This window comes from Nyctereutes procyonoides, unplaced genomic scaffold (assembly GCF_905146905.1).
Source record: "Nyctereutes procyonoides isolate TBG_1078 unplaced genomic scaffold, NYPRO_anot_genome, whole genome shotgun sequence".
Classification (NCBI taxonomy): domain Eukaryota; kingdom Metazoa; phylum Chordata; class Mammalia; order Carnivora; family Canidae; genus Nyctereutes; species Nyctereutes procyonoides.
The window spans coordinates 65779012-65805681 of NW_026575125.1; the positions used below are offsets into that span (position 1 = coordinate 65779012).

General features: G+C 36.9%; 1 protein-coding gene and 1 non-coding gene across 2 annotated transcripts in view; both read left to right on the plus strand.

Moving 5' to 3' along the window:
• DACH2 (dachshund family transcription factor 2) overlaps positions 1-26670 on the plus strand; it is a 636043-nt gene that overhangs the window by 441879 nt on the left and 167494 nt on the right. The window lies entirely within an intron of this gene.
• Positions 13480-13570, plus strand: LOC129518982 (small nucleolar RNA SNORD55/SNORD39). Its single transcript, XR_008666306.1, has one exon. It is a non-coding gene; the product is annotated as a small nucleolar RNA SNORD55/SNORD39 (small nucleolar RNA).

The window sequence follows — 26670 nt, forward strand, 5'->3', positions numbered from 1 at the left end:
CTTTTACTATTTTTTTTATATTCCCTGTATGAGTGAAACCATATAATGATTATGCTTCTCCAATTGACTTACTTCTCTCAGCATAATACCCTCCAGCTCCATCCACATTGAAGCAAATGGTGGGTATTTGTCGTTTCTAATGGCTGAGTAATATTCCATTGTATACATAAACCACATCTTCTTTATCCATTCATCTTTCGATGGATACGGAGGCTCCTTCCACAATTTGGCTATGGTGGACATTGCTGCTATAAACTTTGGGGTCCAGGTGTCCCAGTGTTTCACTGCATCTGTATCTGTGGGGTAAATCCCTAGCAGTGCAATTGCTGATTGGGAGGGTAGTTCTATTTTTAACTCTTTGAGGAACCTCCACACAGTTTCCCAGAGTGGCTGTACCAGTTGACATCCCACCAACAGTGCAAGAGAGTTCCCCTTTCACCACATCCTCTGCAACATTTGTTGTCTCCTGTCTTGTTAATTTTCTCCATTCTCACTGGTGTGAGGGGGAATCTCATTGTGCTTTTGATTTGTATTTCCCTGATGGCAAGTGATGCAGAGCGTTCTCTCGTGCTTGTTGGCCATATCTATGTCTTCCTCTGTGAGATTTCTGTCATGTCTTTTGCCCATTTCATGATTGGATTGTTTGTTTCTTGGGTGTTGAATTTAATAAGTTTGTTATAGATCTTGGATACTAGCCCTTTATCTGATACGTCATTTGCAAATATCTTCTCCCATTCTGTAGGTTATCTTTTACTTCTGTTGACTGTTTCTTTTGCTGTGCAGAAGCTTTTGATTGATGAAGTCCCAATAGTTCATTTTTGCCTTTGTTTCTCTTGCCTTCATAGATGTATCTTGCAAGAAGCTGCTGTGGCCAAGTTCAAAAAAGGTATTGCCTATGTTTTCCTCTAGAATTTTGATGGATTCTTGTCTCCCATTTAGATTGTTCATCCATTTTGAGTTTATCTTTGTATATGGTGTGAGAGTATGGTCTAGTTTCATTCTTCTTCACGTGGCTGTCCCATTTTCTCAGCACCATTTATTGAAGAGACTGTTCTTTTTCCAGTGGATAGTCTTTCCTGCTTTGTTGAATATTAGTTGACCCTAGAGTTGAAGGCCCATTTCTGGGTTCTCTATTTTGTTCCATTAATCTAGGTGTCTGATATTGTGCCAGTACCACACTGTCTTGATGATCACAGCTTTGTAGTATAGCTTGAAATCCGGCATTGTGATGTCCCCGGCTCTAGTTTTCTTTTTTCAATATTCCCCTGGCTATTCGGGATCCTTTCTGATACCACACAAATCTTAACATGAGTTGTTCCAACTCTTTGAAGAAAGTCCATAGTATTTTGATAGGCATTGCATTGAATATGTACATTGCCCTAGGTAGCATAGACATTTTCACTATATTAATTTTTTCAATCCATGAGCATGGAATATTTTTCCATCTCTTTGTGTCTTCCTCAATTTCTTTCAGAAGTGTTTTGTAGTTTTTAGGGTATAGATCTTTTATCTCTCTGGTTAGGTTTATTCCTACGTATCTTATGCTTTTGGGTGCAATTGTAAATGGGATTGACTCCTTAATTTCTCTTTCTTCAGTCTCATTGTTAGTTTATAGAAATACCACTGATTTCTGGGCATTGATTTTGCATCCTGTCCCATTGCCGAATTGCTCTATGAGTTCTAGCAATCTTGGGGTGGAGGCTTTTGGGTTTTCTACATAGAGTATCATGTCATCTGCGAAGAGGGAGAGTTTGACTTGTTCTTTGCCAATTTGAATACCTTTTTTGTTGTTGTTGTCTGATTGCTGAGGCTAAGACTTCTTTTTTTTTTAATAAATTAATTTTTATTGGTGTTCAATTTACCAACATACAGAATAACACCCAGTGCTCATCCCATCAAGTGTCCCCCTCCGTGCCCGTCACCCATTCACCCCCACCCCCCGCCCTCCTCCCCTTCCACCACCCCTAGTTCATTTCCCAGAGTTAGAAGTCTTTATGTTCTGTGTCCCTTTCTGATATCTCCCACACATTTCTTCTCCCTTCCCTTATATTCCCCTTCACTATTATTCATATTCCCCAAATGAGTGAGAACATACACTGTTTGTCCTTTTCCGATTGACTTACTTCACTCAGCATAATACCCTCCAGTTCCATCCACGTTGAAGCAAATGGTGGGTATTTGTCGTTTCTAATGGCTGAGTAATATTCCATTGTATACATAAACCACATCTTCTTTATCCATTCATCTTTCGATGGGCACCGAGGCTCCTTCCACAGTTTGGCTATTGTGGACATGGCTGCTAGAAACATCGGGGTGCAGGAGTCCCGGCGTTTCATTGCATCTGAATCTTTGGGGTAAATCCCCAACAGTGCAATTGCTGGGTCGTAGGGCAGGTCTATTTTTAATTCTTTGAGGAACCTCCACACAGTTTTCCAGAGTGGCTGCACCAGTTCACATTCCCACCAACAGAGTAAGAGGGTTCCCTTTTCTCCGCATCCTCTCCAACATTTGTTGTTTCCTGCCTTATTAATTTTCCCCATTCTCACTGGTGTGAGGTGGTATCTCATTGTGGTTTTGATTTGTATTTCCCTGATGGCAAGTGATGCAGAGCATTTTCTCATGTGCATGTTGGCCATGTCTATGTCTTCTTCTGTGAAATTTCTCTTCATGTCTTTTGCCCATTTCATGATTGGATTGTTTGTTTCTTTGGTGTTGAGTTTAAGAAGTTCTTTATAGATTTTGGAAACTAGCCCTTTATCTGATATGTTATTTGCAAATATCTTCTCCCATTCTGTAGGTTGTCTTTGAGTTTTGTTGACTGTATCCTTTGCTGTGCAAAAGCTTCTTATCTTGATGAAGTCCCAATAGTTCATTTTTGCTTTTGTTTCTTTTGTTTTCGTGGATGTATCTTGCAAGAAGTTACTGTGGCCAAGTTCAAAAAGGGTGTTGCCTGTGTTCTCCTCTAGGATTTTGATGGAATCTTGTCTCACATTTAAATCTTTCATCCATTTTGAGTTTATCTTTGTGTATGGTGCAAGAGAGTGGTCTAGTTTCATTCTTCTGCATGTGGATGACCAATTTTCCCAGCACCATTTATTGAAGAGACTGTCTTTCTTCCAGTGGATCGTCTTTCCTCCTTTGTCGAATATTAGTTGACCATAAAGTTCAGGGTCCATTTCTGGGTTCTCTATTCTGTTCCATTGATCTATGTGTCTGTTTTTGTGCCAGTACCACACTGTCTTGATGACCACAGCTTTGTAGTACAACCTGAAATCTGGCATTGTGATGCCCCCAGCTATGGTTTTCTTTTTTAAAATTCCCCTGGCTATTCGGGGTCTTTTCTGATTCCACACAAATCTTAAAATAATTTGTTCTAAGTCTCTGAAGAAAGTCCATGGTATTTTGATAGGGATTGCATTGAACGTGTAAATTGCCCTGGGTAGCATTGACATTTTCACAATATTAATTCTGCCAATCCATGAGCATGGAATATTTTTCCATCTCTTTGTGTCTTCCTCAATTTCTTTCAGAAGTGTTCTATAGTTTTTAGGGTATAGATCCTTGACCTCTTTGGTTACGTTTATTCCTAGGTATCTTATGCTTTTGGGTGCAATTGTAAATGGGATTGACTCCTTAATTTCTCTTTCTTCAGTCTCATTGTTAGTGTATAGGAATGCCATTGATTTCTGGGCATTGATTTTGTATCCTGCCACGCTACCAAATTGCTGTATGAGTTCTAGCAATCTTGGGGTGGAGGCTTTTGGGTGTTCTATGTAGAGTATCATGTCATCGGCGAAGAGGGAGAGTTTGACTTCTTCTTTGCCAATTTGAATGCCTTTAATGTCTTTTTGTTGTTTGATTGCTGAGGCTAGGACTTCCAATACTATGTTGAATAGCAGTGGTGAGAGTGGACATCCCTGTCTTGTTCCTGATCTTAGGGGAAAGGCTCCCAGTGCTTCCCCATCGAGAATGATATTTGCTGTGGGCTTTTCGTAGATAGCTTTTAAGATGTCGAGGAAAGTTCCCTCTATCCCTACACTCTGAAGAGTTTTGATCAGGAATGGATGCTGTATTTTGTCAAATGCTTTCTCTGCATCTAATGAGAGGATCATATGTTTCTTGGTTTTTCTCTTGCTGATATGATGAATCACATTGATTGTTTTACGAGTGCTGAACCAGCCTTGTGTCCCGGGGATAAATCCTACTTGGTCATGGTGAATAATTTTCTTAATGTTTTGTTGGATCCTATTGGCTAGTATCTTGTTGAGAATTTTTGCATCCATGTTCATCAGGGATATTGGTCTGTAATTCTCCTTTTTGGTGGGGTCTTTGTCTGGTTTTGGAATTAAGGTGATGCTGGCCTCATAGAATGAGTTTGGAAGTACTCCATCTCTTTCTATCTTTCCAAACAGCTTTAGTAGAATAGGTATGATTTCTTCTTTAAACGTTTGATAGAATTCCCCTGGGAAGCCATCTGGCCCTGGACTCTTGTGTCTTTGGGAGGTTTTTGATGACTGCTTCAATTTCCTCCCTGGTTATTGGCCTGTTCAGTTTTTCTATTTCTTCCTGCTCCCGTTTTGGTAGTTTGTGGCTTTCCAGGAATGCGTCCATTTCTTCTAGATTGCCTAATTTATTGGCGTAGAGCTGTTCATAATATGTTTTTAAAATCGTTTGTATTTCCTTGGTGTTGGTAGTGATCTCTCCTTTCTCATTCATGATTTTATTAATTTGAGTCTTCTCTCTCTTCTTTTTAATAAGGTTGGCTAATGGTTTATCTATCTTATTAATTCTTTCAAAGAACCAACTCCTGGTTCTATTGATCTGTTCCACAGTTCTTCTGGTCTCAATTTCGTTGAGTTCTGCTCGAATTTTAATTAACTCTCTTCTTCTGCTGGGCGTCAGGTCGATTTGCTGCTTCTTCTCTAGCTCCTTTATGTGTAAGGTTAGCTTTTGTATTTGAGTTCTTTCCAGTTTTTGAATGGATGCTTGTATTGCGATGTATTTCCACCTCAGGACTGCTTTTGCTGCATCCCAAAGATTTTGAACGGTTGTATCTTCATTCTCATTAGTTTCCATGAATCTTTTTAATTCTTCCTTAATTTCCTGGTTGACCCTTTTATCTTTTAGCAGGATGGTCCTTAACCTCCACGTGTTTGATGTCCTTCCAAACTTCTTCTTGTGATTGAGTTCTAATTTCAAGGCATTATGGTCTGAGAATATGCAGGGGACGATCCCAATCTTTTGGTATCGGTTCAGACCCGATTTGTGACCCAGTATGTGGTCTATTCTGGAAAAAGTTCCATGTGCACTTGAGAAGAATGTGTATTCAGTTGAGTTTGGATGTAAAGTTCTGTAGATATCTGTGAAATCCATGTGGTCCAGTGTATCTTTTAAAGCTCTCGTTTCTTTGGAGATGTTGGGTTTAGAAGACCTATAAAGGGTAGAGAGAGCTAGATTGATGTCACCAAGTATAAGTGTATTATTATCTAAGTATTTCTTTACTTTGGTTAATAATTCGTTTAAGTATTTGGCAGCTCCCACATTCGGGGCATATATATTGAGGATTGTTAAGTCCTCTTGTTGGATAGATCCTTTAAGTATGATATAGTGTCCCTCTTCGTCTCTCACTACTGTCTTCGGAGTGAATTTTAGTTTATCTGATATAAGGATGGCTACCCCTGCTTTCTTTTGAGAACCATTTGAATGGTAAATGGTTCTCCAACCTTTTATTTTCAGGTTGTAGGTGTCCTTCTGTCTAAAATGCGTCTCTTGTAGACAGCAAATAGATGGGTCCTGCTTTTTTATCCAGTCTGAAACCCTGCGCCTTTTGATGGGGTCATTAAGCCCATTCACATTCAGAGTTACTATTGACAGATATGAGTTTAGTGTCATCATGATATCTATTTAGTCCTTGTTTTTGTGGATTGTTCCACTGAACTTCTTCTTAAAGGGGAATTTTAAGAGTCCCCCTTAAAATTTCTTGCAGAGCTGGTTTGGAGGTCACATATTCTTTCAGTTCCTGCCTGTCTTGGAAGCTCTTTATCTCTCCTTCCATTTTGAATGAGAGCCTTGCTGGATAAAGTATTCTTGGTTGCATGTTCTCCTCATTTAGGACCCTGAATATATCCTGCCAGCCCTTTCTGGCCTGCCACGTCTCTGTGGAGAGGTCTGCTGTTACCCTAATATTCCTCCCCATGAAAGTCAGGGACTTCTTGTCTCTTGCTGCTTTAAGGATCTTCTCTTTATCTTTGGAATTTGCAAGCTTCACTATTAAATGTCGAGGTGTTGAACGGTTTTTATTGATTTTAGGGGGGGATCTCTCTACTTCCTGGATCTGAATGCCTGTTTCCCTTCCCAGATTGGGAAAGTTTTCAGCTAGGATTTGTTCAAGTACATATTCTGGCCCTCTGTCCCTTTTGGCGCCCTCGGGAACCCCAATTAAACGTAGGTTTTTTATAGATTTTGGAAACTATCCCTTTATCTGATATGTTATTTGCAAATATCTTCTCCCATTCTGTAGGTTGTCTTTGAGTTTTGTTGACTGTATCCTTTGCTGTGCAAAAGCTTCTTATCTTGATGAAGTCCCAATAGTTCATTTTTGCTTTTGTTTCTTTTGTTTTCGTGGATGTATCTTGCAAGAAGTTACTGTGGCCAAGTTCAAAAAGGGTGTTGCCTGTGTTCTCCTCTAGGATTTTGATGGAGTCTTGTCTCACATTTAAATCTTTCATCCATTTTGAGTTTATCTTTGTGTATGGTGCAAGAGAGTGGTCTAGTTTCATTCTTCTGCATGTGGATGACCAATTTTCCCAGCACCATTTATTGAAGAGACTGTCTTTCTTCCAGTGGATCGTCTTTCCTCCTTTGTCGAATATTAGTTGACCATAAAGTTCAGGGTCCATTTCTGGATTCTCTATTCTGTTCCATTGGTCTATGTGTCTGTTTTTGTGCCAGTACCACACTGTCTTGATGACCACAGCTTTGTAGTACAACCTGAAATCTGGCATTGTGATGCCCCCAGCTATGGTTTTCTTTTTTAAAATTCCCCTGGCTATTCGGGGTCTTTTCTGATTCCACACAAATCTTAAAATAATTTGTTCTAAGTCTCTGAAAAAAGTCCATGGTATTTTGATAGGGATTGCATTGAACGTGTAAATTGCCCTGGGTAGCATTGACATTTTCACAATATTAATTCTGCCAATCCATGAGCATGGAATATTTTTCCATCTCTTTGTGTCTTCCTCAATTTCTTTCAGAAGTGTTCTATAGTTTTTAGGGTATAGATCCTTTACCTCTTTGGTTAGGTTTATTCCTAGGTATCTTATGCTTTTGGGTGCAATTGTAAATGGGATTGACTCCTTAATTTCTCTTTCTTCAGTCTCATTGTTAGTGTATAGGAATGCCATTGATTTCTGGGCATTGAATTTGTATCCTGCCACGCTACCAAATTGCTGTATGAGTTCTAGCAATCTTGGGGTGGAGGCTTTTGGGTTTTCTATGTAGAGTATCATGTCATCGGCGAAGAGGGAGAGTTTGACTTCTTCTTTGCCAATTTGAATGCCTTTAATGTCTTTTTGTTGTCTGATTGCTGAGGCGAGGACTTCCAATACTATGTTGAATAGCAGTGGTGAGAGTGGACATTTTAAAAAGCCATTTTAAAAGCCATCTATATGTTTGTTTCTAAGAATATATCTGTTTCTTCCAGGTTCTCTGATTTGTTGACGTTTAGTTTTTCATAATATTTTCTTACAACTGTTTGTATTTATGTGGTATTTCTTGTTATTTCTTCTTTTTAACTTGTGATTTTATTTATTTCAGTCGTTTCTCTTTTTTGGAAAGCCTAATTATACGTTTTCATTTTAATGATTTTTCAGAGAACCAACTCCTTGTTTCATTTATCTGTTCTATTGGTTTTTATTTTTGCTTGTTTTTGTTTCTATCTTTTATTTCTGTGATGTTGGTTGTGATCTCTACTCTCTCATTTATGATTTTATTTATTTGTGTCCTTTCTCTCTTTTTTTGACAAGTCTGGCTATGGATTAATAAATTTTATTAATTCAAAGAGCCAGGTTCTAGTTTCATTGATCTATCCTACTTTTTTTTCCTCTATCATTTATTTCTGCTATAATCTTTATGATTTCCCTCCTTCTGTTGGCTTTAGCTTCATTTTTTTTTCCTAGCTTCTTTAGGTGTAAGTTGTGTTTTTGAGACTTCTTGCTTCTTGAGATATACCTCTATTGCTATAGCCTTCCTCTTAGGACCACTTTTGCTGCATCTGAAAGGTCTTTGGACCATTGTGTCTGCACTTTAATTTGTTTTCATGTCTTTTTGAAATTTCTTTAATTCCTGGTTAACCCATTCATTCTTTAGTAGGATGTTCCCTACCCTCCATATATTTGTGGTCTTTCCAAATATTTTCTTGTGACTGACCTCATATTCATAGCATTGTGTTTGGAAATATGCATGACATGATCTCAATCTTTTTGTATTTGTGGAAGCCTGATTTGTGAATCAGTATGTGATCTATTCTGGAGAATTCCCATGTGCACTCAAAAAAGAATGTGCATTCTGCTGCTTTAGGATGAAGTATTCTTAATATATCTAATAAATGCATCTGGTCAAGCATGTGATTCCAAGCCCTTGTTTCCTTGTTGATTTTCTCTTTAGATGATCTGTCCATTTAAATAAGTGGGCTTTTAAAGTCCTCTACTATTATTGTGTTATTATCAATGAGTTTCTTTGTTTGTTATTAATTGTTTTATATATTTGGGTGTTCCCAATTTGGGAGCATAAACATTTACAATTGTTAGATCTTGTTAGATAGATCCTTTTATTATGATATAACACCCTTCTTCATCTCTTGTTACACTCTTTGGCTTAAAATATAGTTTGTCTTATATAAGTATTGGTGCTTCAGGTTTCTTTTGAAGTTCATATGCAAGTTCACTTTCAATCTGTGGTGTTTTTGAATCTAGTATGAATTCCTTGAACCATATAAGTGGTTCTTATATTTTTAATCCATTCTGATACCCTATGCTTTTTTAGAGATTTTATTTTTCTATTCATGAGAGACACATGGGGGGGGAGAGAGAGAGAGAGAGTGAGTGAGAGAGAGGCAGAGACACAGGCAGAGGGAGAAACAGGCTCCATGCAGGGAGCCCGATGTGGGACTTGATCCCCGGCACTCTAGGACCACGCCCTGGGCTGAAAGCGGTGCTAATTCACTGAGCCACCTGGGCTGCCCTACCCTATGTTTTTGATTGGAGCATTTAGTAGATTTATTTTCAGAGTGGCTATTGATAGATATGAATTTATTGCCATTGTACTACTGTAAAGTCAATGTTTCTGGAGATTTTCTCTGTTCCTTTCTTGTATTTGTTGCTTTTGGTCTCTATCATTCAAAGAGCTAACTTCTATATTTCTTGCAGGGCTCGTTTAGTGATCACAAACTCCTTTACTTTTTGTTTGAGAAATTCTTTATGTCTTCTTTTGTTATGAATGTTAAACTTGTTGGAGAGAACATTCTTGTCTGAATATTTTTCCCATTCAGCATGCTGAATATATTGTGCCACTCTCTTCTTGCCTGCCAGGTCTCTGTGGTGAGATCTTCTGAGTTTCAAAACTCAAAACTTATTTGTGTTTCCTAATAATTTAGGCATTTCCTTTCCCTTGCTGCTTTTTGGAGTTTATTCTTATCTCTGTGTTTTGAAAACTTTACTATGATATGTCTTGGTATTGGCCTGCTTTTGTTGATTTTGATGGGAGCTCTCTCTGACTCCTGAATTTGAATGTCTGTTGTCTTCCCCAGATTTGGATTTTTTTGCTATAATTTGTTAAACTAAACCTTCTACCTCTTTTTCCCTCCCTTCCTGTTCTGAGACTCCTTGATCTAATTGTTATTACTCTTTATGGAGTCACTGAGTTCCATAAATCTACACTTGTGATCCAATATTTTTCTTTCCCTTTTCTTTTCTGTTTCATTATTTTCCATAATTTTATCTTCTGTAACAGTTATTTTTTCTCTGTTTATTCCATCCCTGTGGTTATTACATCCAGTCAGTTTCACATTGCATTTATAACATTATTTACTTTGACCTGACTACTTTTTAGGTCTCTCTCTCTCTCTCTCTCTCTCTCTCTCTCTCTCTCTCTCTTTTCTTTCTATGGTATGGGACTCTCTTGTGTTTCCTATGCTTTTCTCATGCCAAACAAGTAACCTTATGATTGCTGCTTTAAATTTTGGATCAGGAATATTACTTATATCTGTTTTGATTAGATCCCTGGCTATGACCTTTTCTTATTTTTTTTTGAATTAATTCCTCAATCTCAGCATTTTTCTAGGTCTTTGTCTTCTTCTGTATGTTAGAAAAGCCTATTGTTTCATGCTCCTGAGAGTAATGGCTTTATTTTATTTTTTAAAATATTTTTATTTATTTATTTATTTATGATAGAGAGAGAGAGAGAGAGAGAGAGAGAGAGAGAGGCAGAGACACAGGCACAGGGAGAAGCAGGCTCCATGCAGGGAGCCCGACGTGGGATTTGATCCCGGGTCTCCAGGATCGCGCCCTGGGCCAAAGGCAGGCGCCAAACCACTGCGCCACCCAGGGATCCCGAGTAATGGCTTTATTAAGAAGAGGTTGTATACTGTTTAGGGCCTTGTGTTTCAAAAAGTGCCTCTGGTGTATGCTGTGCACACTCTGCTGCTGTTTTGACTTCCTTTTCATTCAAGTCAGTTCTCTATATAGTTCCTACTTGCCTACTACCATGGAGAGTGTTTGAACTTTGTCCAGAGTGTGGTAAGTTTCAAATATGTGTGCTCTGATCTGCTTTTTAAAAGAGGTCTGATCCTATTTCCACTAGAACTGAAGCTTTGTAGTGCTTTGTGGTCAGTAATCCTTGTGTGTGTGGGTGTTTGTGCTGTTCTGGGGGAGGGCCTGATGCTCTGGTTCTCAGTCACACTTGCCCTAGTAAAGAAGCACCAGCAGAGTACAGATGTGTGGCTTGGTGTAAGTGGCTCAGACCACCACTGTTGGCTCTGTTCTGCTCACCGAAGTCAGTCCATTATGATGGCACCAGTCCTCTCTCTTGTCACTTTCTTCTATGTGCTGTCCAGAAAACCCTCAGAGAAGATCAAATAACCTTCCCTCATGTGTCCCGCGTGTCCCTCAGATCCCTGCCTTTACCCTCTCTGTGTCAGGGCCATATGTGCTCCCAGCATCACTGTGCATCTGTGTTGTATCTCAGAAACACAGGCTGAGTTTGAAAACTCAACCTTTAGGGACCCGGTGCAGTGAGGAGGATCCATGCTGGTTTTCTAGGGAAGGGACTCCTCACACTGGGGCTCTTGCAGTTTGTCCCAGAAGGGCAGTTGCACCAATGTGCAGGTGCTTGGAGTTTAGAGTAAAGCACAGCAAAAACCTGAGTCCAGGTTAGCTGCCCTTGTCAGGTGTCTCTACCCCTAAGCTTAAGTGGTACCATCTACTCTGAGGCCTCTGCCTTCCTCCACAGGATCGTTGCAGTGTTCACCAAGGTCTACACCAGCCATGGTGCAGACTTCTAAACCTCCAGTTTTTGTGGCCCACTGATTGTAAAGACTCAAAATAGTTAGCTGTTTGTTTTCCTAGTCAATGGCTTTGGGAAAGTGTTTTCCCTGTGCAACCCCCTGTGCACTGCTCTCTCTCTCCCTTTCTCTGCCTCTCTCTCTTGCCTTTTCTCTGTATCAGGGAGATATAGCACCTGAGATTCTTTTCTCCCCTAAATCACATCTCTGCACCTACTGTCTTCCACAATGCGATCTCTTCTCTCCCTTTAGTTGTGTGTTTGCTCTGCGAGTTCTCATATTGATTTATTAGGTGTTCAGAAGGATTTGATATTTATCTAGCTATATTTGAGGGATGAAGCAAGGATAGGGTCCTCCTCCTACTCCACCATCTTAACTCTCCCTTTTGAGTATAAGATATTTTGATATGTCGCTAACAATTTTGATAGCATATGTCAGGATTAATGAAAGAGAGCAGTGGTGGGTGTTGGTCAGTAGACATAAAGCTAGAAGAAAATGGAACAACATAAACCAAACCAATGGGGACCTAGATATCTAAAAGCAAAAGTCGAGTATTGGTTGTAATGGAGTCCTTGGAAATCTGTGAAAAATCATGATAGCAAATATAAAAGAGGCTAAAATAAAATAAAATTCAGAAATGTCAGATTAGAATGGTCAGTAAAATAAGCAATTAAAAATATCCAAGAATAAGCCTAAGCATATCTACATTTTTTCACCTATTTGTGGAAGTACTCAGAGAATTTCCTCATGTTCAGTTGAAGTTAGTTATACAAACTATACTGAATTCGAATATTCCTAAAGATAAAAATGTAATGTAAATCAGAAAGGAAACAACCCTAAAACTCTAATACTAAGGAAGTATAAGTATGAGATTATATTCTTAGCCATCTAAGACATCATAACAAATTTAGAATTTGAAAGGCATTATAAATATATTGCCAAAAATACCCTAAAAATAAGTAACAGAATTGTTATTTTTGCTCAGCTATAGATCCACCCAATCCATCTATTCTTTTTTCCTTTAATTCATGTATTCATTCAATAAACATTTATTGATTGCCTACTCTGTGGCACTGATGTTAAGGACAATAAGATGCAGTCTTTTCCCTGGAGATACTCATAGAACTGTTGTGAATATAAAATGAAATAATTGGTTCAAAAGTGCTTTCAAAAGTTAAAAGTACTTTACAAATGCTAGGCATTTTTATTGTAAACTCCCAGTATGTGTGATGATTATTTAATAAGCTTATATATTGTTTACAGATAGCTCATTTGAGTTAATTAGGCCTTGTGACCATCTTTTTCTTAATTTTTAAGTTAATTTTGGGAAATAAGTATGGGAAAAGAAAAGTCTTAGTAGCAAGACTTTGTATAATTATAATAATATAGTTATCTAGACTCTATGGAAGTTGTTTATTTCTCTCTCTTTTTAAAATATTTTATTTATTTATTCATGAGAAAGGCAGAGACATTGGCAGAGGGAGAATAAGGTTCCTTGGGGGGACCCTGATGGGGACTCGATCCCAGGACCCCAGGGTCATGCCCTGAGTCAAAGGTAGATGCTTAACCACTGAGCCACCCAGGTGTCCCTGGAATTTATGTTTCGAAGCAGTTTTATATCCTTTTATCATATTTCATGCTGTGAAGATCATATGTGAGGGGTAATTATTTACTTATTTTAAGAATGGAGATTGTTTTTCTCTCAGAGAGGTGCATCCTTTATATCCCCTGTAAAATCTAGTTTCCAATTGGAGCTTGATCCCTATCCTGGCCCTGTGTCCTAGTGAGGATGCACCTCTCTACCTATATTTTTGACTGATGAATAGAAACAGATATTAGCAGATCAGCCAGTAACTGATAGAATGATCTCAACTCTCATCTATGTGAACCTTAGTTTCCTTCATCTAAAAAAATGATCATTTAGTGGATGATAACACTTCATCCACTAAATGCTGATGCTGTAAGCTCCTGAGTGTGCAAGGGGGGAGCCAACCTTGAAGAGCTAAGCATATGGGGGAGGGAAAAAGTTCATTTAAAGAGTTTCAGCTGAAATATACTGCTAGTATAAGTGCAAATTAGAATTTGTTTATCTTCTTATCTATTACATGAAGGAATAAGGTATGGACAATACTATGACTGAACTAACCAGAATGTTTTCACATACCACTTTTGTGGCTAAGTTGTCTTTTCTTTGGAGTCAGTGCTATCTAAACATTTGGTACAGATGCAATTGCTGGTGACAGAAATAAATGGGAATAGGGCATTTTCAAAAAGATATATTAAAGATGTCAATAGTAACAGCCTCACAATCAAAATGCTTAATGCATTAAATGTTTTAGTGATATAATTGAATTTTATTTAATGCAGTGACAAAAAATCCTATGCTATATATATTATGTGAGTATAAAATGGATTAGATAAAGCTAGAAATAAATATAATTATTTTCTAGCACTACAATCCTCAGTGCTCCTAATTATATATATATGATAGCTTCTAATTCAGTTACGATCAACTATATTCCACATTAGCTTGTCTGTTTAAATCCATGCATTGTACTAGAAAAAAAGCCCATTAACTTAATAATATCAGTTTAGTTAGTTCTAGCTCATTAACACTGACACCAAAAGTGTTGTAGAAGAAGACTTTGGATAATTTTGTTCCTTACATAATTCATTAGAACCTTAAAGACCTCTTGCCACCATCTACTCTTTCCTTTACACTCTCAGTCACAGCCAAAATTCATCACTGGTTTATTTTTACATGTACATTCAGAAGGCATCATTTATTGCTGTTGTTTGAAAGTCAGCTTTTCAGACTAAAAGAGAAATCACTTGACCTTTCCTAGCCACAATCTCTCATTTGACAACTTTGAAAGTTCACTATAAATGTCCAAATGTTCTACCAGAAAAGAAGCCTGTAAAGGCTTCACTGTTGAGCTTTTCCTATCTTGAATTGATTTTTACTGATGTATACATATGTCATTTTTTAAAGATTTATTTATTTATTTGAGAGAGAGAGTGTGTGTAAGTGGGGCAATGGGCAGATGGAGAGTATCTTCAAGCAGACTCTCCCCTGAGCATGGAGCTGTTTGTGGGGCTCAATCCCACAACTCATGAGATCATGATCTGAGTTGAAACCTGACACTTAACTGATTGAGCCACTCAGGTGTCCCTGTATGGTTGGTTTTCATCTTGTACAGCTGAATAGTCAAAAGAGCAGACTAGAATGATGTTCAATATAAATCAAGACCACTCATTAAGATTTTGAGATTATTAAGGATAAATAACATCACTATGAATAGAAACATATGTTTTTAAATATTTTATTTATTTATTCATCAAATACACACAGAGAGAGGCAGAGGCATAGGCAGAGGGAGAAGCAGGCTCCCTACAGGGAGCTTGATGCAGGACTTGATTCCGGGACTCCGGGATCACAACCTGAGCCAAAGGCAGGCGCTCAACCACTGAGCCACCCAGGTTCCACTAAAGGGAATATTTTGAGTATCCAGTACCTATTTTTTCTGGCTTAGGAATGGCTTATTACACAAAGTACAAATAAGCTACTGTTTTCTTATTTAAAAATACAAGATTGCTATCTCCTAAAAGAATAACAGTTTCAAGCTAGTTTTGTACACTCTGAGCAATCTGGACACATCATGTACTCTTGTCCCATCAGTATTTGCTTAAAAGAAGTCTTTCTCTACAAACTAGTGTTTCACATCCTACTGTTAAATAATTTGCTTCTTAGAACCAAATGCAGTATCCAAAGGCTATGGTGTATATTTTCTCACTTATTATCTTTTAAAAAATATTTCAAATATAAAAATATGTAATATATATGTAAATTATAAAGTATAATATGTCAGTGAACCCACTATCCAACTCAATAACTAAAACATTACCAAAAACTTGCATCTATTTATGTGCTCATCCCTTTCCCTATACTTCTGCCTCCCTACCAAATGTAAGCACTCTCCAAAATTTTGTGTTTAACTTCTTGTTTTCTATACTGCTTATTTGAAAATAAATATTTAATTTTAGAAACAATTTATAGAATTATAGAATGTCACAGCTGGAAATCACCTGTGAGATCATCCAGCTCGACTCTGTCACTTTACATAAAGGGAAACTGAGATCCCTGGCAGGTAGAATGAGGCTATCTGGCCATTGGGTAGAAATTTAATCATCAGTTGGGAGGATGGAAATACATTAATGTTCTATGAGTCTACTATCTATTCAGTAATGACTGCAATCATAATAATTGATATTCAAATACTTAGCAATAAAACTAGGTGCTGTAGTTCTTAAATAGGAAGTCTTTGTAACTTAAAAATGTAAAAATTATATAAAAACATATTTACAGAAAAATTGCCTATAAATCATAATTACATATATTGTATTTTAGTCTCTGAATTCTATTATAAACCCAGAGCATCATTTCCATTAAAAACTTTAACATACGCAGTAAATTCTTCTAAAGGGCACATCTCAATAAAATAATTTCTGATGAAAATCTGCTCTGATTTTCTTTGGAATTATATTACTGCATGCATTATATATATAATATACTATATATAATATTATATATATTTATATATATAATATAAATACATATAATAGTTGTATATATAACTATTATATATTATATATATTATAACTATATATATAACTAATATTTATATATAATATAAATACATATAATAGTTTCAGACCAGCTAAGCAGATTAATTTCCAAAATAGTCCCTAGAAATTGTAGCATATTATTCTTTTGATATCACAGTCATCTCCTTATAGAATTGATAACCTAAGACTTCTTTCTGATGGCTCGTCATTGTCACACTCCATATGTTGGTTAATGGACTCATTTGAGGGGAATTGTGAATAAAATGGTATTGATTTAGCTAAGGAACATTACAATGGAATATTACACAGCCATGAAAAGGATGAGATCTTGTTATTTGTGACAACATGGATGAACCTGAGGGTATTATGCTAAGTGAAATAAGTCAGACTGAAAGAAAGAAATACCATATGATTTCACTCATATGTAGAATCTAAAAAAATGAATAGACAAACAAAAAGCACAATCAGACCTGTGAAAAGAACAAACTAATGGTTGTCGGGGGAATGGGCAAAACTTGGGAAGGGGAGAGAGATTTACAGGTTTCCAGTTATTGAATGAACAAATCATGGGAATAAAAGGCACAGTATAAGGGGGAAAAAGTAATAACATTTAGCAAAGGTTTTATGCTTTGTAAACACAGTATCATGTATCCCTAATTGTTTACTAACTAAGGCTATTTAAACTGGAGCTTCTTACCTTCCTACTGAGGTAATTAAAGGAATTCTGAAGTCTTTTTTTAAGATTTTATTTTTTTACTTATTTTATTTTTTTGTATTTTTTATTGGAGTTCAATTTGCCAACATATAGCATAACATCCAGTGCTCATCCCGTCTAACACTTTTTTAAAAAAGATTTTATTTATTTGAAAGAAAGGGGGAGGAGCAGAGGGAGAGGGACAAGCAGACTCTGTGCTGAGCATGGAGCCAGGTGCAGGTCCAATCCCATGACCCTGAGATCATGAGCAAAATTAAGAGTCAGATGCTTAATCAACTGATCCAACCAGGCACCCCTTGAACTCTTATAAATTGAATATTCAGTATTTGTTTTATCTGTTCTTAAATTCATAGTTTTGTCCACAGTTGAATCTCACTAATTTGTGTTAATGGGGAAGTAGTTAAGTCTGAAATGTAGATAAGCACTGACTAATAGAACTTCCTGTAATGATGAAAATAATTTTCCATGCTGTCCAATATAACTACTATCCACATGTGACTTGCATAGCACTTGAATTATGGCTAGTGTGATTGAGTAATTGAATTATTAGTTTTATTTACTTTAATAATTTAAATAGCAACATTTGACTAATGGCTACCATTTTGGGCAGCTCAGATAGAAACTATCAAAAGGTTAATTTGGTGATATTCAAGAAATAAGGATATAACTGTAAAGATTCATCCTTTTAGACACATTTGCCTGAGTTGGTAAGCATTTGTAATTAGTATGCTGTTTGTTTTGACATAAATAATTTTAGGCTAGTTTCTTATGTGAGTGAAACAAATCAAAATTGAGAAAGTGTTTATTTTCTTGATACATCCTTTTTTATAATGTGGGGAGAAATCCATCACCCTACACTCTATTAGTACAGCTACATATTCTAAATTTATTAGTGTAGATATATTGTTTTCTCACAAGGACTAACAATAGAGAGGCACAGAGTGATACAATTTTTTTTATTAAACATAAGGTATAATAATAATTTCAGTGTCAAAATAGAACAAAACCTACCAATCAAAATACTAGACCTCAAAATATTTAGTTCCTATGATAGAGTCTTAACTACATACCTGGTGTAACCATTTCTGTGACTAGGAAAAGGGATCTTAGAATTAAGTTAATCAGTGCCTAAACATGATCTGTGGTTTTTTGCTGAGGTGCCATTTTCATTTAGGAAGCATAATAATAATGACCTTAATATGAATATGTAGGTTTCATCCATGAAAATATTGGTTTTTCCAGTCTCTAAAGATCCATTAGTACTGGTTTGTAGGGGGACCTGGGTGGCTTTGTGGTTGAGTGTCTGCCTTTGGCTCAGGTTGTGATCCTGGGGTCCTGGGATCTAGTTCCACATCAGGGTCCTTGCAGGGAGCCTGCTTCTCCCTCTGCCTACATTTCTGTCTCTCTCTGTGTCTCTCATGAATAAATGAATAAAATCTTTAAAAAACAACTGGTTTGTAAAGCAGGCCCTACCTTTTCATTGAAAACTCTCAAAAAGAATGGTTATTTGTGGCTATATTCCTAAAATCAAAAGAGAATCTTTTTTCATTTACTGTTGGCTTCTAATCATGTGAAAAAGGAAACATTACCATTCTGTCCTAAACATTGGGCCACAATTAAGGCAAAATAGGCTTAGATCCTCAGTGTACTCAGGTTGTAAACAGTAGCCTGACATCAACTGAAAACAAGGAAATGGAGTGTAGGTTGGATTATTCCTACAGTGTAACAAGTGTAGTAGTCATGTATGATGTGGACATTAAAAGACCATGTTAAAACAACTTTACCAAAAAACCAAAACAGTTATCAGAAATGAAAAGTGAATTCTCAAGTTTTAAAATGTTCAAGAGCTTTGGGAAGTGTGTATTTGCCAGTATGGTTAATTTGCACATACTTCACTGAGGAAAAAGCCAGGGGAGCTAGGCTGAGAACACAGCTGTACAGGCAGCTCAACTAATTGCCTCTCCATCCTCAACCTCATTTATCTTCATTTCTTCCCAATTATATCAAATTATCAATAGTCTCTGTTGTATAAGTCTTAATCCCCTTTATTCAGGCAGCATTAGATAGTGGCAGATTAATTCTTGGAGGGAGTCAGAGTAAATAACCATGAAATGCCACCTCTGGCAAATGGCATTGCTCACAAGAAATGTGACAAAACATTTGGAATTTATAACTGGGCATTGGTATGAGGATGCAAGCTGTTAATATTTTTTTTATTTTATTTTATTTTTATTTATGATAGTCACAGAGAGAGAGAGAGGCAGAGACATAGGCAGAGGGAGAAGCAGGCTCCATGCATCGGGAGCCCGATGTGGGATTCGATCCTGGGTCTCCAGGATCGCGCCCTTGGCCAAAGGCAGGCGCCAAACCGCTGCGCCACCCAGGGATCCCAATATTTTTTAAAAGATATCAAGATGGTACATGGTAAAAATGTACTGCATATTTCAAAGAAAAAATACAAAGGTGTAGGTGTTCATATCTCAAAAGATTAATACATTTTTAGATGGTATGTTCCCATTGAACACTGTAGCCATGATATCCTTTCATGCCATATTTTATGATAATAAATGGCCTATTTTCATATGAAGCAAGGAATACACATTCTGCATTCAAAGATAGAATATCATTTATTTTTCTTTCTTATCAACAGACAGTGCAATATTTATTGTGTCTATTTCCAAATTGAAAATATGCTTTAAAATTGTAAAAAAAAGAAATGTCAATAAGAAAACAGTGTTTGGAAACACTTAAATTCTTTATTTGGAAAAGTAAGACAGAATAAAAATCATATTTGTGTCATTTACAAAATAGAAGTAATAGAAATCTAAAGCGTTTCTCTTCAACAAATGTGTTGATTTGCCAAAATAATTACATAACAAATAGTTTTTATGAATTTAGTCTTCAGAATCATATGATCTGTAGATGTTATTACAAAGATGCAAAGGTTGAAATAATAACAATCTTTAAAATGAAATATAAAATAGTAAAATAGGACACTTATTGTATCTTATTATCAAGTCAAAGATCTTTTAGCAAGAGCTAGTCGATTTATATTTGACATTTTCTATAACACAACCCTGGTTAGGGAGTGGTTATCTCTGCCATATTAACACTAGATGCTAAATTCAATGGAATGACCACAAATTGGAATGATGACCCCTTTCTTCAGTGACAGAGAAGGGGTAAAGGGGACAAAACTATGAAGCTGCCTGTTTCCATGGCATCCCAAGGTACCAAATCTCTAAGCCCTTTTATCTTCTCCTTTTTAGGCTACTCTTGGGTAACTGTATCTTACATCGTCGTCTGTCTCCTGCATTGTCTTATCCAAGTTAAATCTCAGAAATATTCTTTCTCATCTCAGTTTCTTCAGTAGTTTAAATTTTGCATATTTTCTGTATAAAATGTATCTAAGCTGCATGAAGTAAACATGTATGAATTGAGTTGTTAATTGAGCTCAGAAAATAATAATTTCTAGCTTTTTTCCCCCATACTTACTCTTGAGGCTTCTTAATTCGAAACCAAAATTTCAAGGCTACTTTATATTGTGCACCATTAGGTTGGGACAGTTTAGGAAATTTTCATGAAATCATAGGATAAGTTGTCCCCACACTGATGTATCAACTGTTCATCTCACTTTTATTTAGAGTTTGAATCCGTGCTGTTTTTTTGCTCTACAACCTGGACAAAACATGTTATTACCATTGACAACTTAATGCAAAAACATATTATAGACAAATCCAAACTTTTAAGATGTCTATGGTATTGTAATGTCAATAGCTCTAGAGCTACTAATATTTTATAAAACTTTGAAAAGTTACTTTTAAAATGTAACATACTTTGCTTTCAGTGTGAGGCATAGGTGATATTATTTTTTCTAAATGTATTTATTATGTCAGATTGTCAACCTTGGAAACAAAAGTTTGTAAATTGGCCAAAAGTACCAGACATCTTTTGCTATTTTTGCTTCACTGCCAGTGCATATTTAACTTTTCATTCTTACAGGAATGAGTCTGAGCTTAATGGTGTTTATGTGTTGGGATATAGTAGACTGAGAACAATAAATATATTATAAATAATAAATTGAATTATGCAACTGAATGGGCAAAATAGACTCATTTGTTTAAATTCTATTCCTCTTTTATTAGCATATCATATATACCATGAAGAGGCCAATTTAAATAATTCAATAATGTAAAAATTCAATTTTTAATTAAAAATTTCAAACATTAAATTGTATTATTTTTAATATTAATTTTGCACCTCCATATATTGCTGAATTTTGAAAATGAATATTGAAACATAACCAAAAGGTTCTTAAACTTTTATAACTATTGCACTGCTCCTGACAAAATAAAACTTGTTAAAGATAACCAAGGATCATCTCTTATTGCAGAATATATAATCATATTTTGAAACATTTGCCTAATATGTATGTGTGTATATGTATGTGTATTAAAAATTGCAGCTAAATGATTAACACGTTAAGTATTTTTACAGAATATTTTATTTCTTTCTTTGAAAAATGTATTCAAAGGAATAATCTGGAGTCAAACTATCAGGCATTTTTTTTTTTTACCTTCCTGCCTATGGTGCATTGAATGGACATTTGGAAAGCAAATAAATAATGCTTCTCCTTGATCACTAAAAAAATTAGGATATCTGAACTGCATTCACCACTATTTTCATTTAAAAAATCTTAGTGGCTTTTCCAACAAGTAAATTTATTTTATTTATTTAATTCATTATGACTTGATTTTAAAACGGTATTTCTTTATCTAGGACTCAGCTCACAGACAGTTGAAATCATATGTTTCACACTCATAAATCTGTATGTATGTCTGACTCCATTCCATCATGCTTAATATGATTTTCTTGAATTTGTTTCTTTACGATATGGTAAGCATATAATATCAAAAGAATGCCACTATAAAAAGGATGTGTTCTTTTTTCCCCCATCTATCTATATCACTATATACTTCTACTTAAGGTATTTCTATTGTATTTTGAATTAGATATATTTTCATAACTTTAAGCCCATGGCTTTTGGCATCTTTTTCTGAAGATACTTTCTCAGTTTTCTTCACAAAGTGTCTCATTTTGCTCCTATAGTCTAAACAGTATCATGCACATTCACAGTCAAAGCTTCAGTTAAAAGTATTAGTGTCAATATGCCTTGTATAAACACTATTGATAATAGTAGCTTGATGTGTGTGTTCTAGAGTCTGTTTTGATTCAACTCCTTACTGGCTGTGTGAGCTTGGACAAATTAATCTTTTTGAGTTAAGGTTTTTTTCTATAAAGTGTAACTGATTATGGTACCTACCATATAGGGCTGTTGTAAGGATTAGATGAATAGTTTCTGGAACATATCAAGTGCTCAGTGTGCTTTGAACATTTTTCTGGAACAATTTAGGGTCTCAATAAATATGATTCCCATTGATATTAGATTTATATATTGTAATTTTTTCTAAGTAGTTACAACGACTAATTGTAGTTTTAATTACTCAACATAGTTGAGTAAATAAATTGCATTTATTAACCGCTTTGATACCATCAGCAGTAAGTCACAAGTCCTTTCATATTAGAAGTGAAAGACTCATTCTATATACCCATAGGCACACTGAATGCAGGCCTAGTAAAATTTTCTTGTCAATTCTATAATTGTTACATGTTGTTTTTTTAATTGTTATATATTGTTATTGTTACTTTCATTCTATAATTATTTATTTCCATCTTCTGTACCATTTCCTTCTTTTTTTCCTTTTCACTTTTTAAAAGCTATGTTGCTCTACACTCTCTTTTATTCCATCTAAAATTCTTTTGATTTATTTAATGCTTTAGCTTAACAAAATATATGTCTCTTTCTCTTTGTATATTATGCTAGGCTCCTGCCTTGTATTTCAATTCATAATCTTTTCCTCAGCTTTATAGATTTTCATGAATTTGAGTCTTCAGCTAAAAACATTAAAATGTAATCTGTCTCTCTAAAATAAATAAATGAGGGGCAAAAGGGTGACTCAGAGGTTGAGTGTGTCTTTGGCTCAGATCGTGATCCCGGGGTCCTGGGATCGAGTTTCACATCTCCTTCTGCCTATGTCTCTGCCTCTCTGTGTGTCTCTCATAAATAAATAAATAAATAAATAAATAAATAAATAAATAAATAATAATCTTTTTTTTAAAAAAAATGGGGCTCCTAGGTGACTTAGTTAAGCATCTGACTTTGGCTTAGGTCATGATCTCAGGATCCCGGGATCCAGCACCATGTGGAGCCTCTGGTGGAGCCCCAACAGGCTCCATACTCAGTGGGGAGTTGCTTCTCCTTCTGCCCCGCCCATTGTTCCGCCCCCTTCTCATGTTCTCTCTCTCAAGTAAATGAAAAACTTTTATAAAATAAAATAAAATGTAATCTTGTTTCTCTAGTGTAGATTTTGGTCTTTATTTGAGTAAAATGATTTTTTTTTCTCCTGAAGTTCTCTTTTCCTCTGTATTTTGCACTTTCACATTGTCTCCTTCTTTCTTCTATATTTTATCTTGCATTTGTTTTAGAGTGACATAAATTTTTTTTGAAAAAAGTTGTAATCCATTTTCTCTACCAAATTTCTTCTCATTTTAGTACTTATTCCATCTTATTAAATATGTTGCTTTTTCTTATGGTTCTTCTTTTGAGAAATACTAAGATTAATACCTACTATATGCCAGCCAAATTCAATCTCCTTTATACAGGGAGAAAGAGAAAAAAGAATCATCTCTTTTTGCTTTACCAAGAGGATATCAATATACATTGTTGTTTAGATCTCATGTACCCTCTTTAATACACAGTTTTTTAAATGAAAAAAATATACATATATACACTTTCTGAAATGCCCAATATTTTTGTACCTTCTTTTATCTGCTTCTGAAACAAAGTTTGATTTAGCTAATATATCTTTCAAGAAAAAAATGGAATACACATTTCAATATTCAAAGGAGCTGGCTGGCACCATTTCCCTCCACCATCCCTCGGCATAAACACAGAACCAACTTCAGTAAAAAGCACATCCTTGACACTGGCTGCTTAACCAGCTTACACCAGGTGCAACACCTCTGCACTCTGTTGGTATTGCCCTTCTCTGTCAAGTATGTCTCAATCCCAACACAGTGGGCTCTTTCCCCAGAAGACAGCAGAAACCCCTGTCCACACCACTTCCCCCAACCAGAGACTTATGCAAGGCTTCATTTCTAGTGGAATTAACACCAGGTCTTATTTAACAAGCACACCAGAGCACACTAGTTAAAACTTGCAACACTCTGGCCAAGGACCAAACACTGCCCATGACAGACAAGGAGATCCTCTGCAGGCAACAGGCCTGAATGACAGAGCAACTTAAACACAGAAGCAGAGTGCATGCAGCACACACAAGAGACACTCCCTGAAGTGCCAGATCCTGGACACTATATGACGTTTTCTTCATAAAGCCATTACTCTCAGGAGCAGGAAACATAACAGGCTTTCTAACACAGAGAAGACAGAGACTTAGACAAAATACCAACACAGGGGAATTCATCCCCGAATGAAACAACAAGATAAGGTCATGGCCATAGATCTAAACAATACAGATATACCTAATATATCTGATGGATAATTTAAAGGTACAATCATAAGGACTCTCACTCAGCTTGAGAAAAGAATGGAAAAATTCAGGGAGGCCCTTACTACAGAAAGAAAAGAGCTAAAAAAACAATCATTCAGAAATAAAAATTGCAATAACTGAGATTAGAAACAGACTGTATACAATGAACACAAGGATGGAAGAAGCAGAGGAATAAATAAGTGATATAGAAGACAAAATAAATGAAAATAATGAAGCCGAACAAAAGAGAAAGAAGAATTAGTTTCTGTTCTGTGGAAAGTGTAAAGCATTCCAACAAAGGGTTTTAATGTAGATTTTCTTTTTGCACCCAAGCTGTAGATTGCTAAATGTAATAGTCTGATCATGATGCTGAATAAATGTATCTTAAAAAAAAAAAGAATTCCACTATTGGGAACTGGGGGCAAGATGGTGGAAGAGTAGGGTCCCCAAGTCACCTGTCCCCACCAAATTACTTAGATAACTTTCAAATCATCCTGAAAACCTATGAATTAGGTCTGAGATTTAAAGGGAGAACAGCTGGAATGCTACAGTGAGAAGAGTTTGTACTTCTATCAAGGTAGGAAGATGGAGAAAAAAAAATAAATAAAAAAGCATCCAAGGGGGAGGAGCCAAGCTAAGGCCCTGTGGCGAGTGCCCCCAGGATAGGAAAGCCCAGGCCCTGAGAAGCAGGAGCTTTACCAATCTTCCCAGACAGAAAGGCGCTCACAGGGAGTAGGAGCCGGATCCAAGGAGGGGCAGGGATGCCCTCAGGCTCCCAGGGGCACTAACATAGGAACTGTGCCCTGGGGGAGAGCGCGCCACACCCCGCGGCTGAGCTCCCAAAAGGGTTGGAGCGCGCACCCGTCGGGGCCCTGGGAGCCGCTCGGCTGCCGGCTCAGGCGCTCCATGGGACCGTGATTCCAGCAGAGCAGGCCCCGGAGCCATGGCACGGGGGAACACAGCCCAGGTTCTGGCACTCCCCACAGGACAGGCAGAGGCCGGTAGGGCACAGGAGCAAGGACGCTCCTGCCGCCGGCGGCCCCGAGCTATGCAGATCGGCACCCCCCGCTCCCGGAGCATCCAGGCCCCTGTGGCCTGGGAGCTGCAGTAGTTACTGTGGGAGCTGACTCCAGAGCTGGAGAGCTGGCCACCGCCACTGTTGTTCCTCCTCCTGGTGTCCCCTGGTACCTGGGATTGAGCAGGGGCCTCACAGGATAAACAGCTCCCACTGAGCCATGCACCTGGCAGGGGGCTGGGCAGTTCCCCACATACACACATCTGAGAACCAGCACAGCAGGCCCCTCCCCCAGAAGACCAGCTGGAAGGACAGGGTAAAAGCAAGTTATTGACCAAGCAGCACTGGAAAGTTCCAGGGAAAGTGGAAGGGTTTACAGTATATAGAATCAGAGGATACTCCCCCTTGTTTTTTGTTTTCTGTTTGTTTGCCCCCCCCCCTTTTTTCTCTCCTTTTCTCCTTTTTCCAGTACAACTATTTTTTGGGCACTCTGCACTGAGCAAAATGACTAGAAGGAAAACTCACTACAAAAGAAAGAATTAGAAACAGTCCTCTCTCCCACAGAGTTACAGAATTTGGATTACAATTCAATGTCAGAAAGCCATTTCAGAAGCACAATTATAAAGCTACAGTTGGGTCTAGAAAAAAAGCATAAAGGATTCAAGAGACTTCATGACTGCAGAATTTAGATATAATCAGGCCGAAATTAAAAATCAGTTAAATGAGATGCAATCCAAACTGGAGGTCCTAACGATGAGAGTTAACGAGGTAGAAGAACGAGTGAGTGACATAGAAGACAAGTTGATGGAAAGGAAGGAAACTGGGGAAAAAAGAGAAAAACAATTAAGGGATCATGAGGATAGGAAATAAATGACAGTCTCAGAAGGAAAAATCTATGTTTAATTGGAGTTCCTGAGGGCACTGAAAGGGACAGATCCAGAAAGTGTATTTGAAGAAATCAGAGCTGAGAACTTCCCTAACTTGGGAAGAGAAACAGGCATTCAGATACAGAGATAGAGAGATCCCCCCTAAAATCAATAAACACTGCTCAACACCTCAACATTTAGTAGTGAAGCTTGCAAATTCCAAAGATAAAGAGAAGATCCTTAAAGCAGCAAGAGGCAAGAAATCCCTAAACTTTATGAGG